At 39.1% G+C, this 13666-nt stretch overlaps 1 long non-coding RNA gene across 1 annotated transcript in view; it reads left to right on the forward strand.

Annotated features, from left to right (window-relative positions):
• Nucleotides 1-9812, forward strand: part of LOC136005098 (uncharacterized) — a 71576-nt gene extending 61764 nt beyond the window's left edge. Inside the window, exon 3 of the long non-coding RNA XR_010608680.1 lies at nt 7192-9812. This is a non-coding gene — a long non-coding RNA (uncharacterized LOC136005098). The remainder of the gene's footprint in view (nt 1-7191) is intronic.
• The last annotated feature ends 3854 nt before the right edge of the window (nt 9813-13666 follow it).

A 13666-nucleotide genomic window follows, 5' to 3' on the forward strand; every position in this document is an offset into this window, starting at 1 on the left:
CATGCATGGATGGTGGCAAATGCCCTGTGGGGGTGGCTGCCGCAATGGAAGCAGAGCAGTTGACAACGCAGAAGTAAACCCATCTGGGCTGCTGCACTGTGGCAAGATATCGCTGCCTGGGTGCAGAACTGGTGGTGAAGGTACGCCATGTAGATGCTCATGTACCCAAGAGTCGGGCCACTGGGGAACACCAGAACAACCAATAAGTGGGTAAAGCTGCTAAGATTGAAGTGGCTCAGATGGACTTAGATTGGCAACGTAAAGGTGGATTATTTTTGGCTCGGTGGGCCTATGACACTTCAGGCCATGAGGGCAGAGATGCAACATATAGATGGGCCTGTGACTGAGAGGGGTGGACTTAACAATGGACACTATTGCCCAGGTTATTCATGAGTGTGAAATGTGCTACAATTAAGCAAGCCAAGCAGTTAAAGCCTCTTTGGTATGGAGGACGATGGCTGAAGTACAAATATGGGGAGGCCTGGCAGATTGACTGTATCATACTCCCATCAACCCGCCAAGGCAAGAGCCATGTGCTCACCATGGTAGAAGGAGCCACCGGATGGCTGGAAACATACCCTGTGCACCACACCACTGCCCGGAACACTATCCTGGGCCTTGAGAAACAGATTTTGTGGTGACATGGCCCCCCAGAGAGAATTGAGTCAGACAATGGGACTCATTTCTGGAATAACCTTATAGACACTTGGGCCAAAGAGCATGGCATTTAGTGGGTATAGCACATCCCCTACCATGCACCTGCCTCTGCGAAAATCAAACACTACAATGGGCTGTTAAAAACTACACTGAGAGCAATGGGTGGTGGGACTTTCAAACATTAGGATGCACATTTAAAGCTACCTGGTTGGTCAACACCAGAGGATCTGCCAACAGAGCTGGCCCAACCCAGACAGAACTTTTGCGTACTGTAGAACAGGATAAAGTTCTTGTGGTGCACATAAAGAATTTGTTGGTGAAGACAGTCTGGGTTATTCCTGCTTCAGTTAAAGGCAAACCCGCTCATGGGATTTCTTTTGCTCAGAGATCCAGATATACTTGGTGGGTAATGCAGGAAGATGGGGAAGTCTGATGTGTACCTCAAGGGGATTTGACTTTAGGGGAAAACAGCCAGTGAACTCAATTGTATGCTGTTGTCTGCTATGTAGCACTTTCATAGACCACCAACTAGATGTTTTCAGGTCACCAGCGACTGGCCTTGACTTCCCTCTGACCATCATCCCAACAAAGAATGAACTTCAATGAAACCAGACGAGCTCAGCAGTGACCAGCCAAGTTCCTTGGTGTCATCAGCAGGCAACAATCCGAAACTTCACGCCCTCTCTCCTGCTCTGAAAGACTGTTACAAGAGGTGGAGCCAGACATCATGGACCAGGTGGGCTCAGCAGCTTTATAGGGATTGGTCCATGCACTAACGAATGATCTCTCTTTCTCTCTCTGTACGTGTATATGTATATATACATATGAGACAAAAGTGATGGTATATTGAAAAATGTAAGATCTGAGCCTGATGTGAATGGCATGGAGTAAGGGGTGGACACTGTCCTGGGCTGAGCGGTAGCAGCCATTTTTCTCCTTCTTGGTAGCTGGTGCAGTGCTGTGGTTTTGACTTTCAGCCTGGGAACAGTGCTGATAACACCAACATTTTTAGTTGTTGCTCAGTAATGCTTACTTTGACCAAGGACTTTTCTGGGTCTCATGCTCTGCCAGGGAGGAGGGGAAGCCAGGAGGAAGCAGAGACAGGACACCTGACCCAAATTAGCCAAAGAAGTATTCCATACCACAGCACGTCATGCCCAGTATATAAACTGGGGGCATTTACCCAGAAGGGTTAGAATGCTGCTCGGTTGGACTGGGTATCGGTTGGCAGGTGGTGAGCGATTGTATTCCCTTCCCTTTTTATTTCCCTTATCATTATTATTCTTGGTGGTAACAGTAGTGGTTTTGTGTTATACCTTAGTTACTGAACTGTTCTTATCTCAACCCGTGGGAGTTACATTCTTTGGATTCTCCTCCCTGTCCCTCTGGGAGCAGGGGGAGGAAGGTGAAGGAGTGATAGAGTGGCTGCGTGGTTCTTGGTTGCCGCCTGCATTTAAGCCACAGCAATAGTGGATACTTTGGGAGGAAGTGAAATCTCAACACATTTACTTTGAAAAATTAAATTAAAATAATAGTAATTTTTGTTCTGTAATTTCATTTTCAGACTTACACAGCAAAAACTTTAGGAAAAATGAAACCAGTCTGAAATTAGTGCTGAAGCTGAAAGACTACAGTAGTGGCAATTTTCATAAGTGATTTCCTCTCTCAGGTCATGGAAGCTGTGAACTAAAGTTCATTCACTGGAAAGCATTAGGAACCCCACATAAAGTGTAGAAAATGGTATTTCCAAAGATTCTGACACACAACTAGTCCTTTAAAAATTTAGAAAAGTCATCAGTTTAGCTCTTTAGCTTTTCAGCAGTTTCCATTTGATCTTAGACCGCTGACTTTGGACAGCAGCTTCAATCACAGTTTGCTGGCAAGTGACTTGATGCCAACAATAACTGTTTGGCAGCAGGAGCTGACACATATGCTTTAGTTCTGCTGCAGTACCACATGTGTCTTCCAAAAACTGTGGTTAAAGACTGTAATAAAGATCTAACTGTTAAAGTGTTAGTGAGGAAATACACAGTCCCTGACTTCAGGTCTGGTAAAAGATCTAAGTTTAGAGCTCTGTTTTTTTGTTCAGATGGGATTATTTTTAGGTAGTGTATTTCAGCTTTTGACAGAGTATTTGAAAAGTTTGGATATCAATATTTTTTAGAGATGGGTGTCAGTTTTTAGATAACATCATTTTTTTTTTCAAATTTCTGAAAAATTGAATTTTGCAAAGTCAATCAAAGCAAATGAGGTTGAGGAGGGAGAACAGAGTCCCACTATCTTAAGACAGCCCACTGCCTGGTGCTTAGGGCATTCATGAACATGGGAAAACCCTCAAATAGTGAACTAGTTTAGGGCACTCACTTGTTTTCAAGAACATTTTAGGAAAATTTTACTTTGCTTCCCTTGCATATTCAAGGGAAGTATACTTAGATGTACCCAGATATTCTTCCAGAATTCTTGTTTTTCATCCAGTCTTTTTCTTTTCCCAGTTTTTGCAAAAGCATTGGTACATACTACTCCATTATAGGTTTCATCATTTAATAAGGTGTTAATTTAAGGAAAGAAAGTAATTAACAAGAGAGTTAATTGAACTTTGTATCACTTGTTGAGTATGGAATGTAAACTGTCTTGAGCTGTATACCTGCTTATCTACCTAGGACCTTATGGTAAACCCTCAATCATTAATTTGTAGAACAGTTACTTCTTTAACACTTTAAAAAATATTTCTTAGTTATTTTATTTATATTTTCTAGCTATAATTTTGTGTTGAATTTTGTTGGAACTAGATGTTTAGTATTGCCATTTTTCAGGCAAGGACAGAAACCAAATCCAGTCTTTCAATATATCTTACAATTTTCATAGGCTATCGATTTCCCGGTTGTCTTATTCAGTAAAAGTGCAATTATAAGGTTGATTAAAACCATTTTGCTTTACCCTAGAAGCTGATTTGAAGAGTAAATTTTTCAGTTTTATGGCAAAAGAAAACCAAAGCAAAAGAAAATCTGAGCAAGTTGTCTCAGATTCTGTTTGATTCTGTTTGGCCTACCTAGTGGGGCCTTTATTTTTATTATTAAATCAATCTCTGAACTGCAGATTTGAAGATTTAATCTTTGAGTTCACACATTGTACCTAAGAAGAAAATGCAAAAAGTACACATTTTCTAGTAACCTCACCTAAAGCATGTCAAGAATATCTGCATCTCAAGAATATCTACAACTCAGTAGCTCTTGCATTTCATAGTACTTTTGTCATCGTAATAGCTTTCTCCAAATAATGTTAGTTGCTAGACAAGAAAAAGAAAAATTTCATTTCACTCGTAATGAAGCAATCTTCAGCAAGATGTCAAAACATTCTAAGTAGCTAATGACATTTCTTGTGATCCATCTGTTGACTGTCCTTCCCCTTGGGACAAAAAGGGAATCCTTTTTATTAAATGTAAATCAGTATTTATATAAACACTAACAAGATGAAGAGGAAAACGTCGACAGCCTTCAGGCTTAGGGACTGTAAACATGTTCAACCACAATGTAAAACCAATATTTTTTCACACAGACAACCTTGTGAAAGTCTACAATGCAGGTACCTTGATCTCCAACTAAGGAGAAAACAGATACCACTTTATCTAAATTATTAAATATATATATATGGACACATATAGACACACACACATATATACTTACAATGTTGATGTGCACACATATCTTGTATCTCCTACTTGATCTTTGTTTTAATCCCCTGAGCACCAACAACAAGCAAAATGTACTGTGGCTTAAAAAAAAAAAAAAAAAAAAAAGACAGAAGAGATGTAACAGCATGAGCAGACACTTAAGGAGAGAAAGCAATGACTTCTCTCCCTGGAGGCTGCTGTGGGAAGAATGGCATATGCCAGCTCTGTCCCAAAGACAGCCAAGAGACATGGGAGTGCCAGATGTGTCTGTGGTGTACAATGATTTTCTGGCTTCTAAGTTTGTAAAGAGCTGCTTTAGTACATGCCTGGCTCCACCCCACCCACCGCAGCATCTCTGGCAGTTCCATGGCCACCTTGGGCTGTTTCCCCATTTTTCTTGTCATTGTCACATATTTGCTCTCCAAGACAAATGTGTAATAAGAAAAGTATTTTTAAAATTATATTATTGTGAAAAAAATACTCATAGCAAGCTAATAACTTATCTATATCGTACTCTTCTAAATATGGGTTAGGGTCTAAATCCTCAGGCTTTTTTCTATGGGCACTACAACATCATTTCCAACCAATTATTGGAGACCAAAGAGAGTAAAAATTGTATATCTAAATTCCTACCTCAGTTTAATTAAATCACTTGAATTCATCATTAAAATAAGACCCACTGACAGAGAATACTATGCTGTACTTTTGATGCTTAAAAAGCTAAATTACTTAAAGATTTCGGTAAAATTTGCCATAAGGCTATTATTTCAGATTATTGAAAGTCATGCCAAAATGCTCAATGTGCTTCGGTTACCCAGGTGATATTGCCAGTCTCAAGACCTGCCATTTTGAGAAATGGCAATAGACTGGTTTTAGCCACCATCACCTCTCAGCACATATCAGACTCTTCCCTTGTCATAGCGCTGCACATATCCAAATGAATCTATTGCATATACACTGTTCATATTGCACAGAGATCACTAAACCACCACCAAGATGAATCCTTTTGTGAAAATATTGATTTTACGGAAGATTACAGAAAGGGAGTGCAGAATTGCACAGCAGATCCAGTGCTTCTTTGTATGTTCAGCTTGGTACTGGCGATCAAGCATGTCAGTAAGCAGAGTTGTCACCTCCAGGAAATATCAGCATAGAGGAAGGGCTGTGGCGTGTCATCTTCCCTCTGTGATCAAAAAGCATCAAGTACGCAATCTCCTAAAATATTGCTGGATGCTGCTGACTGTAATGACTATAAAGCTTTCTTTCTGTAAACAAACTAATGCTTATTTGTTTTAGAAATCTGTATTTCCTGGACTAGTAGCAGTAACATTTATTGCTTGATCTGTTCTGGAGGGTTTTGATGTGCAATGATCCTTAAAGCTCCTACCATGTTCCTGTTCATTCGAAGCCAGTATCAAATGTCTCAAGATATTCTTAAACACTTCTCAATCCCTAAACAACCTTCAATATGCTTTCAAACATATTTTCAACAGTGCCTGCATGAGTATCATCTTGTGGTCTTTAAATAAATTCCATTAAATATATAGCATTTAATTGTAAAAAGGCAATATTGGCTGAAAGCAAGCTGTCGAAAACACCATGGTCTAAAATGCTTCTTTACCTTTGTGGGATTTTATCCTTAGCAATAGTCTTGGCAATACAGCAGCTCCTTTTTGGTTGGAGGCGGGTAAGCTTTTCTATAATGCTTTTCTTCCAAAATGGCAAATCTGGAACAGAGAACTATAAAGCACTATGATCAAGTAACCCCAAGGATTTACACACAACCATCAAATCCTTCTCCAGTTTGTTTACAATTTGCAAACCACAGGTTTGTAGCTGAAAAAATCTCTTTAATGATGTGTATTTCACAGCTACCAGTACCATGCGTTAAAGAGAGGGTGGAAAAAAAAAGAAATGAAACTTCTTACACAAGTGAATTAAAGATAAAATGTCCTCCTGTCCATTCATTTATTGACTTTTTTTTTTTTTTGTTAGCACTGAGGCTAGATACTCCTGTCTAGTTCTGAAAAATAAGCAAGAGTGAGGGCACTAGGAGGAGCTCACTACGTCGGCTCTTCCTATTGCAGTTCTAGTTACACATGCAAGGTTGTTTGTAAATACAAAATCTTTCCCTCTCTCCATTCCTGATTTTAATTCCCTGACTTAATATTCCCAGTCCTTAGACTTTCATTCTCCCTCCCTTTATGTGGTTCATCCCTCTCCCCTGCAAAATGCATCAGTTGTGTCTTTTAAATGTGAGGTTGAGGATTTCTGGTGAGATATCCCTTCACTGTTGATAAACCGAGCTAAGATGTGTGCTAAGGTCAATAATTTTAGAATGGTGGAAGGGCAGGTCTCACCATGTTGCTTCTCTGAGGAGCGAGATCAGTGTCAGAGCAACGGGGTAAAACTTGAGAGGTTTGGGTTCAAACTGCCAAACTGCGAGATTCCTCAGCATTTATACATTTGTTGGAGATTTTCCCAACTTAAGTGCAACAATACAGGTGTTTCCAGAGTTACATGGGAAGTGTCTAGGTACTACGCTGCAGAACAGCAACTACAAATTCAGAGCTTATTACACAAAGCATGGATGCTGTTCAGCTATTACTTAATAAAATAGTCTGTCTCCTGTCATTTGGGTTAAGCGCAATCTGAAGCACTAGCAAACTGTTAAGCTGCACCTGTGAAGCTTTTTGTAAAAGTATCCAGCATAAGGAGGATAAGAGGGAAAATTCAATCACTTTAAATCCTCATCACATTTTGGTAATCTTGGCTTGATTTCTCTGTCACTAGCTAGAAAGACCCTGTATTACTGCTCCTTCTACTTGCAACACATTTAGTTTTGTATACCCTTCCCTTCCCAGCTCCTGAACTTCATAAATGCAGCTCAGCACAAGCCTCTCCCCGCCTCATGAACGTGGTTGGTCCTGGCAGTGATTAGCTGATTGATGGGCTGTGTCTGGCACATTTTCAGAAGGGCTGCAGAGCTCCACCATTCCCTTTTCAGTGAGGTCCAAACCCTACAGCAGCATCCTGGCACCACAGACATCCCCTGTCTCAGGAGACCTAATGGGGTGGAACTTCCAGCAGCTGTGGATGATCTGAGCATGTCAGGATGCTATAAACTGGGAAGAAAACTTTGCTGTTGATAGAACTGGAAAAATCTACAGTCAGCTACAAGGGAAAAGTCTTCATCTACCACAGTCAGAGAAAACCCTGTTGCTTCTGTTGGCCAAGCAGCTGAAATTAAAAACTCTGTAGTGCAACTAATCACAGAAAAAACTCCAATTAAAACTATCCACTTTTTTTTATCATCTTGTGTGTAAGAGATGCTGAAGGATGCTACATGGTCATACAAACAGATGTCTAAGTAAATGCATGTGGTAATTATCAATGATTTTAGAAAAGTCTTAGTTGCTTATAGAGCAGTATGTCATCTTTTCCTTAGGGCTGTATATCATTTCCCATAGAAAAAGAAATTCTAATACCTATTTTATCATAACAAATGTATAGGAAATATAGTAATTAATATAACCACAATCTACGTATTTACTGTGTGGTTTATAGTTCAAACTGAAATATTATTTATGCACATGGACTAGCCTTTCCAAGAACACATCCATTAAACTGTACTTATTTTCTGTCTGAAGAGATAAGTCTTCAGTAACATTTTGGGGAATTAATGTCATATTAGTTACACATACATACAGTCTGATCTCCTCTTTTGTGTTCAGAGACAGAAGTTTCCAAAAGAAAGCCTACAGTTCAAAGGTTCATGGGATTTTTTTTGTTACATATGTTTTTCTTGTTTGGTGTATTTGAAGATTTTTTCAAATACCATTTCACCTCAATAGGTCAAATCCTTTACAGTTTGCTGATATATTTACTGTACTTTAAAGAGTTTTGTGCTATGAAAAGCACTTAAAGGTTTCAGATAGGAATAAAGATTAAAAGGACTCTTTTTAAATGAAAACTTAGAAAGAAATTGAATACCTTTAGAAGAGTTTAAAGAAAGAGAAATGACTAGACTTATGAAAAAAGTTTATGTGATAAAGAAAGAACCTATCTTCTAAGAGGGAACTATGAAAGTGGAAAAACTGCTAGAGCTCATAGAAAATACTGAGATCAAACACATGGGGGGAATTTTTCATCAAAATGCTAATGGTAGGAATTATCTATGCTCTTCCTGATAGTGATGATGAAATCTGTATAATTCTTCCTGCTCTCAGCAGAAGTGCTGTTGAGCATAAACAGAGAAGTATTGAATCACACATAGATTTCTTTAATTGAATCAGCACCATACTCAAGGGAGTTGGTAGCAAATCTGTAAATTTTTCTGGCAGCTCTCTTCATTTGGGGAATGACTGAAAGCCTGGCTTCTAGTAAATCAATGGTAACTTTCCCATTCAGCCCAAAGGACCTACAAGCAAAAGCAGTATTAGTAGTTTGGAAAAAATAAGCCAAATAACCACATAAAACAGATTCGTTTGCTGGTTAGTTTTAAATTAGACGTATCTTACAGTAAGTAAAGAACAGATGAGGTCTACAAAGCAAAACAAATCATGTTTAAATATTACCCTGGATCTTTCCAATGGCATAAAAGCAAAGCAAATTCTACAAGCTAGTAAAATCAGTGGAGACCTTGATATATTCACCCAGCTACTGTTCATTATAGTTTCAGGCACTTGTGTCTTTGTACATGTAGCTTTTGGCCAAAGAACAGGGCTAGAGGCATAGAAGGGGAATGACCCACTAGCTAAGTGGTTGTGAAAGACTGATCTGAAATCATACTCCACTGTCCATTGTCTCAAAGATTGGTACGAGGAATTGAAATGGGCCTCCACCGACCATTTTCTCAGAGATTGGTGGGAGGAGCTGAGATAAGACTCTTCTATCCATTGCCTGGGAGTTGGGAGTGAGGAGTTGAATTCGGACTCCACCATCCATTGCCTGAGGGATGAATGAGAAAGAGCTGACAAGACTCTTTTGTCCGTTACCTAGAGGATTGGTATGAGGAATTGCTATCCATTATCACAAGAATTGCTGCAGAAACCTGTGTGTGCACAGACACACTTGCAGTTGGATGCAAGACCAGAAAAACTGGTCTACCAGGAAGATTAATAAGTGACATGAAGAACATAGGCACTCCCCCCAACTCATGATAAAAAGGAGAGTAAAACATTGCCAAAAGGGGTACTTTCAAGGGGACTCCAGAAGGATGCCTCCACGAGGACACCCACTGCTGACAGATTCTTGGGGGATACTCTGCTGCGATACTACGAGACTACGAACCCTGCAGATCTCTCACCACCACCAATAACGGATCCCTGGGACACCACTAGATCCACCGTGGTGACTGTCTCTCTGCACCCAGATCCTTGCTTTATTTTCTTTATTGCCTTTTTTCCAGTTTGTCCTATTGCTATCACCGTTATTACAATAATTTCCCTTTCTTCTAGTAACATTTTGTAATTTTTAATAAACTGTCCGAGTACAGTACTTGACCTTGTTTGTGGAATTTCTTGGGATCATGAACTGAAACAGGGTCTGGCACTGGGGTTTTCTGCAATCAGACCCTGAGAGTGGTAAACAAAAGAGTTCCAGGTGCATTAATCCAGATACTGGTACATTAAGTTCTGTCCCAAAATGGGGTCCTGTAAGTGTTGACAAAAAATAATACTGAGCACATAATTTAATTAATTATTCCTTCAGTACAAAGACAGTCATTCATACAGAATGCAGCGGGGTCGCATTGAAGTCCAGAGTGGAGAGCTGGTCTAGGTGACTTTTTGCAAAGTTATTTTTACTTAGATCAGCCCTCCAATCCAGATCACCAAGTGACCCATGCATACCACTGCAGGGATGTGAAGCTGTCTCAGGACAACTGACAGCCACCAGAAGAAATGCTTATCAAATAACATTATGAGGCTTCTTATTCAATATATATCTGCAAGTTGAAATCCCAGAGAAAGAGAGAGGAAGAATTTTTAAGAAGGTGAGGTGAGTAACTTGGGACGTTACAAGTTTTCTTCTCTTTGGGTGACAGCAATTCTTATGCCTTGTACAAAGTCTTTTATAGCATTTCATCCCCAAGAACTGTAATAGACAAACTACCACCTCCACCTTAACTTGAACACAGCAGCAACAGGAGGGTAATTTCTAAGCACATTTGGTAGACACTTCACAGTTACTGATAGAACTGAAAAAGGAAATAGAAATCTGATTTGTTCAGTAAGGTCAGAAAGGTGCTTTTCAGTAATCCCAGCAATTGGGGAGCATAGCAAGAAAAAATGAGCCAACTAGAAACTGTACTGTTTTGGCTTTGCACATCTGATTTAGAAGTGACATATATGCTAAGCTGAGGGATAAAACGCTGACCTCTTTAATCAGTTATGTATACTGTTGCTTCTTGCGTATATTACACAGGACATTTTCTGAAAGTAGAATTCAAGAGCAACATTTCCTTCCTTCAACAGACTCCCAGAAACACTAAGTTGCTATTAGACAATCAAAAAGATAGTTTTCTTAAAAAAAAAAAAAAAAAAAAAAAAAAGAAGGTACTGCTCCTTTTGCTGCCTCCTAGCATGTGGCTTGTTGCAGAACTGCTGGCTGAAAAGGTATTTATTAAAAGAGAAAGAAAAAGCAGAACACTAAAAAAACACTTCATGACAAAAGGAAGTATTAACAGTGAATCCTGTACAATCATGTCGATGTCAGACTGGGGAAACCTGAGATCACTCTGACCTGAGGTAGGTGAACATATTTCTTACCCATCTTGTAGCAAGCTACACTGCACAACTCAGCAGATAGACCCAGAACTAGTGTTGGCTCAGGATTACTATGGTCACACAGCTTGAGATTCAGGTTTTTTTCCAGCTCAAATACTGTTTTTGCAATGCTTTTCATACTGCAGTGGAAGTAGTGGGGAACAACTCTAAAATACACACTAAAACCCCCCAAACCTAAACCAGTGATAGCCTGGTCAGTTTTTCTGATATTAGGCAGTGACTAGGATCCATGAAAATGAAAGAACTGACTAGTTTAGTACGAAAAATTCAAGGGATCTTTATATGATGACCACAGGAATACAGGATATATTGAAAAATTAGCTCTATATTTGCACTGAGGTTTTGGAAGACAAAAAAAAAAAATTACCTGAAGTTTCTTATTCATCACTACTCTGGAGTTTCTTGTCACCACATGCTTTTTCTTTATTTGACCCATTATGGGTGACTTCTCTCTCCTGTGCACCCCAAGCGAAACTACAGGGAAAAATAGAAACAAATTTCTTTCTCTTTTTTTTTCTTTTATTTTAGTTTCCTTCAAAGGCAATTATTTCAAAATAGATTTTAAGTTACCAAACTCGCTTATTCTGTTTGTTAATTCAAAATCCCAAGGAGTTAGGGCATGTGTAATACGAGTTTAAAAGTGTCATTTATCACACTTCAGTTTGGGTCAAGGCTGACTTCTATACTGTCTAAGGTAGACATAAACTTGATCTCTTATAACTAAGGGGTAATAAAATACTGAGAAACAAGTTGTGAAATTGTGCAAGTATAAATTTTTTCACCAAGAATCCAGTTCCAAGAAGATTTCTAAAAAGAGAAGGGGAAAGGGAGGCAGACAGTCCTACAGCAATTCGCACCTAGACTTCATGCCTCATTCATTTCTGTATCAATAGTGTCCACAGGAAAGATTCACTATTATTTCACATAATAGAGGGAGCAGCTAAATGACTGGCTTCATTGCACACTGCAGCTACACTGACATTTGTAAAAACATCCAAATCCAAAGGGATAAATAGTTCACAGCTTTGCTGAAAGATATCACTAAAGGGTTTTGATAGGTTGATAAAAAAGAATGAAGCTGTAAAAGTGTGGCATATCCAAGCTGCAGAGAATTTGTTCAAGCTTAGTATGTCTTCACTTTTCAAGACAACTAAAACCCTCCAAACATTCTTTTTCAACTACAAATGATGTCCATGATAAAGCATGGGAAGATAAAAAAAAAAAATGGAGGAAAAAAAAAGATAGTAAAATGGGTCTGTGAGCTTCAGGAAGACATTGACAGAGGGGAATGGCTTGTAATTTTCTAATTATTTTTTTTAACACATTCTTAAATGGGAATGAGAATTATACCTTAGAGCTCCTGTCTCTGTGGTTTGACAAATAGACAATTTGTCCATTGTAAAAGTAATGATATGTGTCATTTATTTTCACTTGTTCTTTTAATAGAATATTTTACTCCTAAAATTGCAAGGACAGCTGAAAAGCTTTGAGATGGCAGCAATCTGTGCATCACAGAAACATCTGTGATGACTAATTCTGTTAACAATGAATGCAATGGCTTTGTTGCTCATGATATCCTCTGCATTCCAAACACTTAAGGAGACTCACTCAAATAGACATTTATCTGTTTTCAACCCTGGTTGCCTCTTGTCCTGTCCACATTCCCTCCAGTCTGAGACGGGATACATTTCAAAACCAGTCTTCATCAGATAGATGGACAACTGTTGAAGAACAGGAAAAGCCCTCAGTTCTACCCAAAATACTTCACTGGTTGGAATGACAGTAGGACTAAGAAGTAATGCACTCTCCCACATGTTGATATGGCATACAGGGACTGAAAAGACCTGGACTGAGGATCAATAAACACAATCCCTCATGTTACAGACAATAGATTTGTAGAATTTCAGGCCCCAAGAGCTTCTTTACGTCTATGGAAGACACTGAGCCCAATCAGAAATCTTATCGTGTGGGATATTTTCAAAATATATCCAATTCGTTTATTTTCCATTTTTCCATTTTTTTTTTTTTCTGGCACAGAGAAGTCATGAATGGGTTTCAGACATACCCTTTTCTCTTGAGTTCTCCCTCCCTTCCATCAGTATTGGTGTTTCAAGGGTTCTTCCAATGCCTCATCCTAATTTTATCTTGGGGTTCCTCAAAGCTCCACTCGCCTATCTCTCTGACCCTCACGCCCACCATATTATTTGGAAGTTCATCTACTATCTCTAAGCTTCAGAGTCACGAATTTACCCTTTTATTCCAGACTGTCTTCCAAACTAAACTCTCAATATGCTTCTTCGATCTCCTGAAGATATTAAGCTTAAAATGGTTACATCTTCTTCCTGAGGCATTTCTGCTAATTTCCTACTCAGTTACTGTGGACAATGGTATCATATGTATTCAAATCACAAGGATGTCATCTTTAACTTGGTATGTCCCTTGTTTTCAAATGTCAAAAATATGCCTAAGGTTTTTGAGACTCCTGCTGCACAGCACCTCCAAATGTAGCCTTCCACACCTTCACACAACTGAAATATTTGTCCACGCCATC

This window comes from Lathamus discolor, chromosome Z, assembly GCF_037157495.1.
Source record: "Lathamus discolor isolate bLatDis1 chromosome Z, bLatDis1.hap1, whole genome shotgun sequence".
Lineage (NCBI taxonomy): Eukaryota > Metazoa > Chordata > Aves > Psittaciformes > Psittacidae > Lathamus > Lathamus discolor.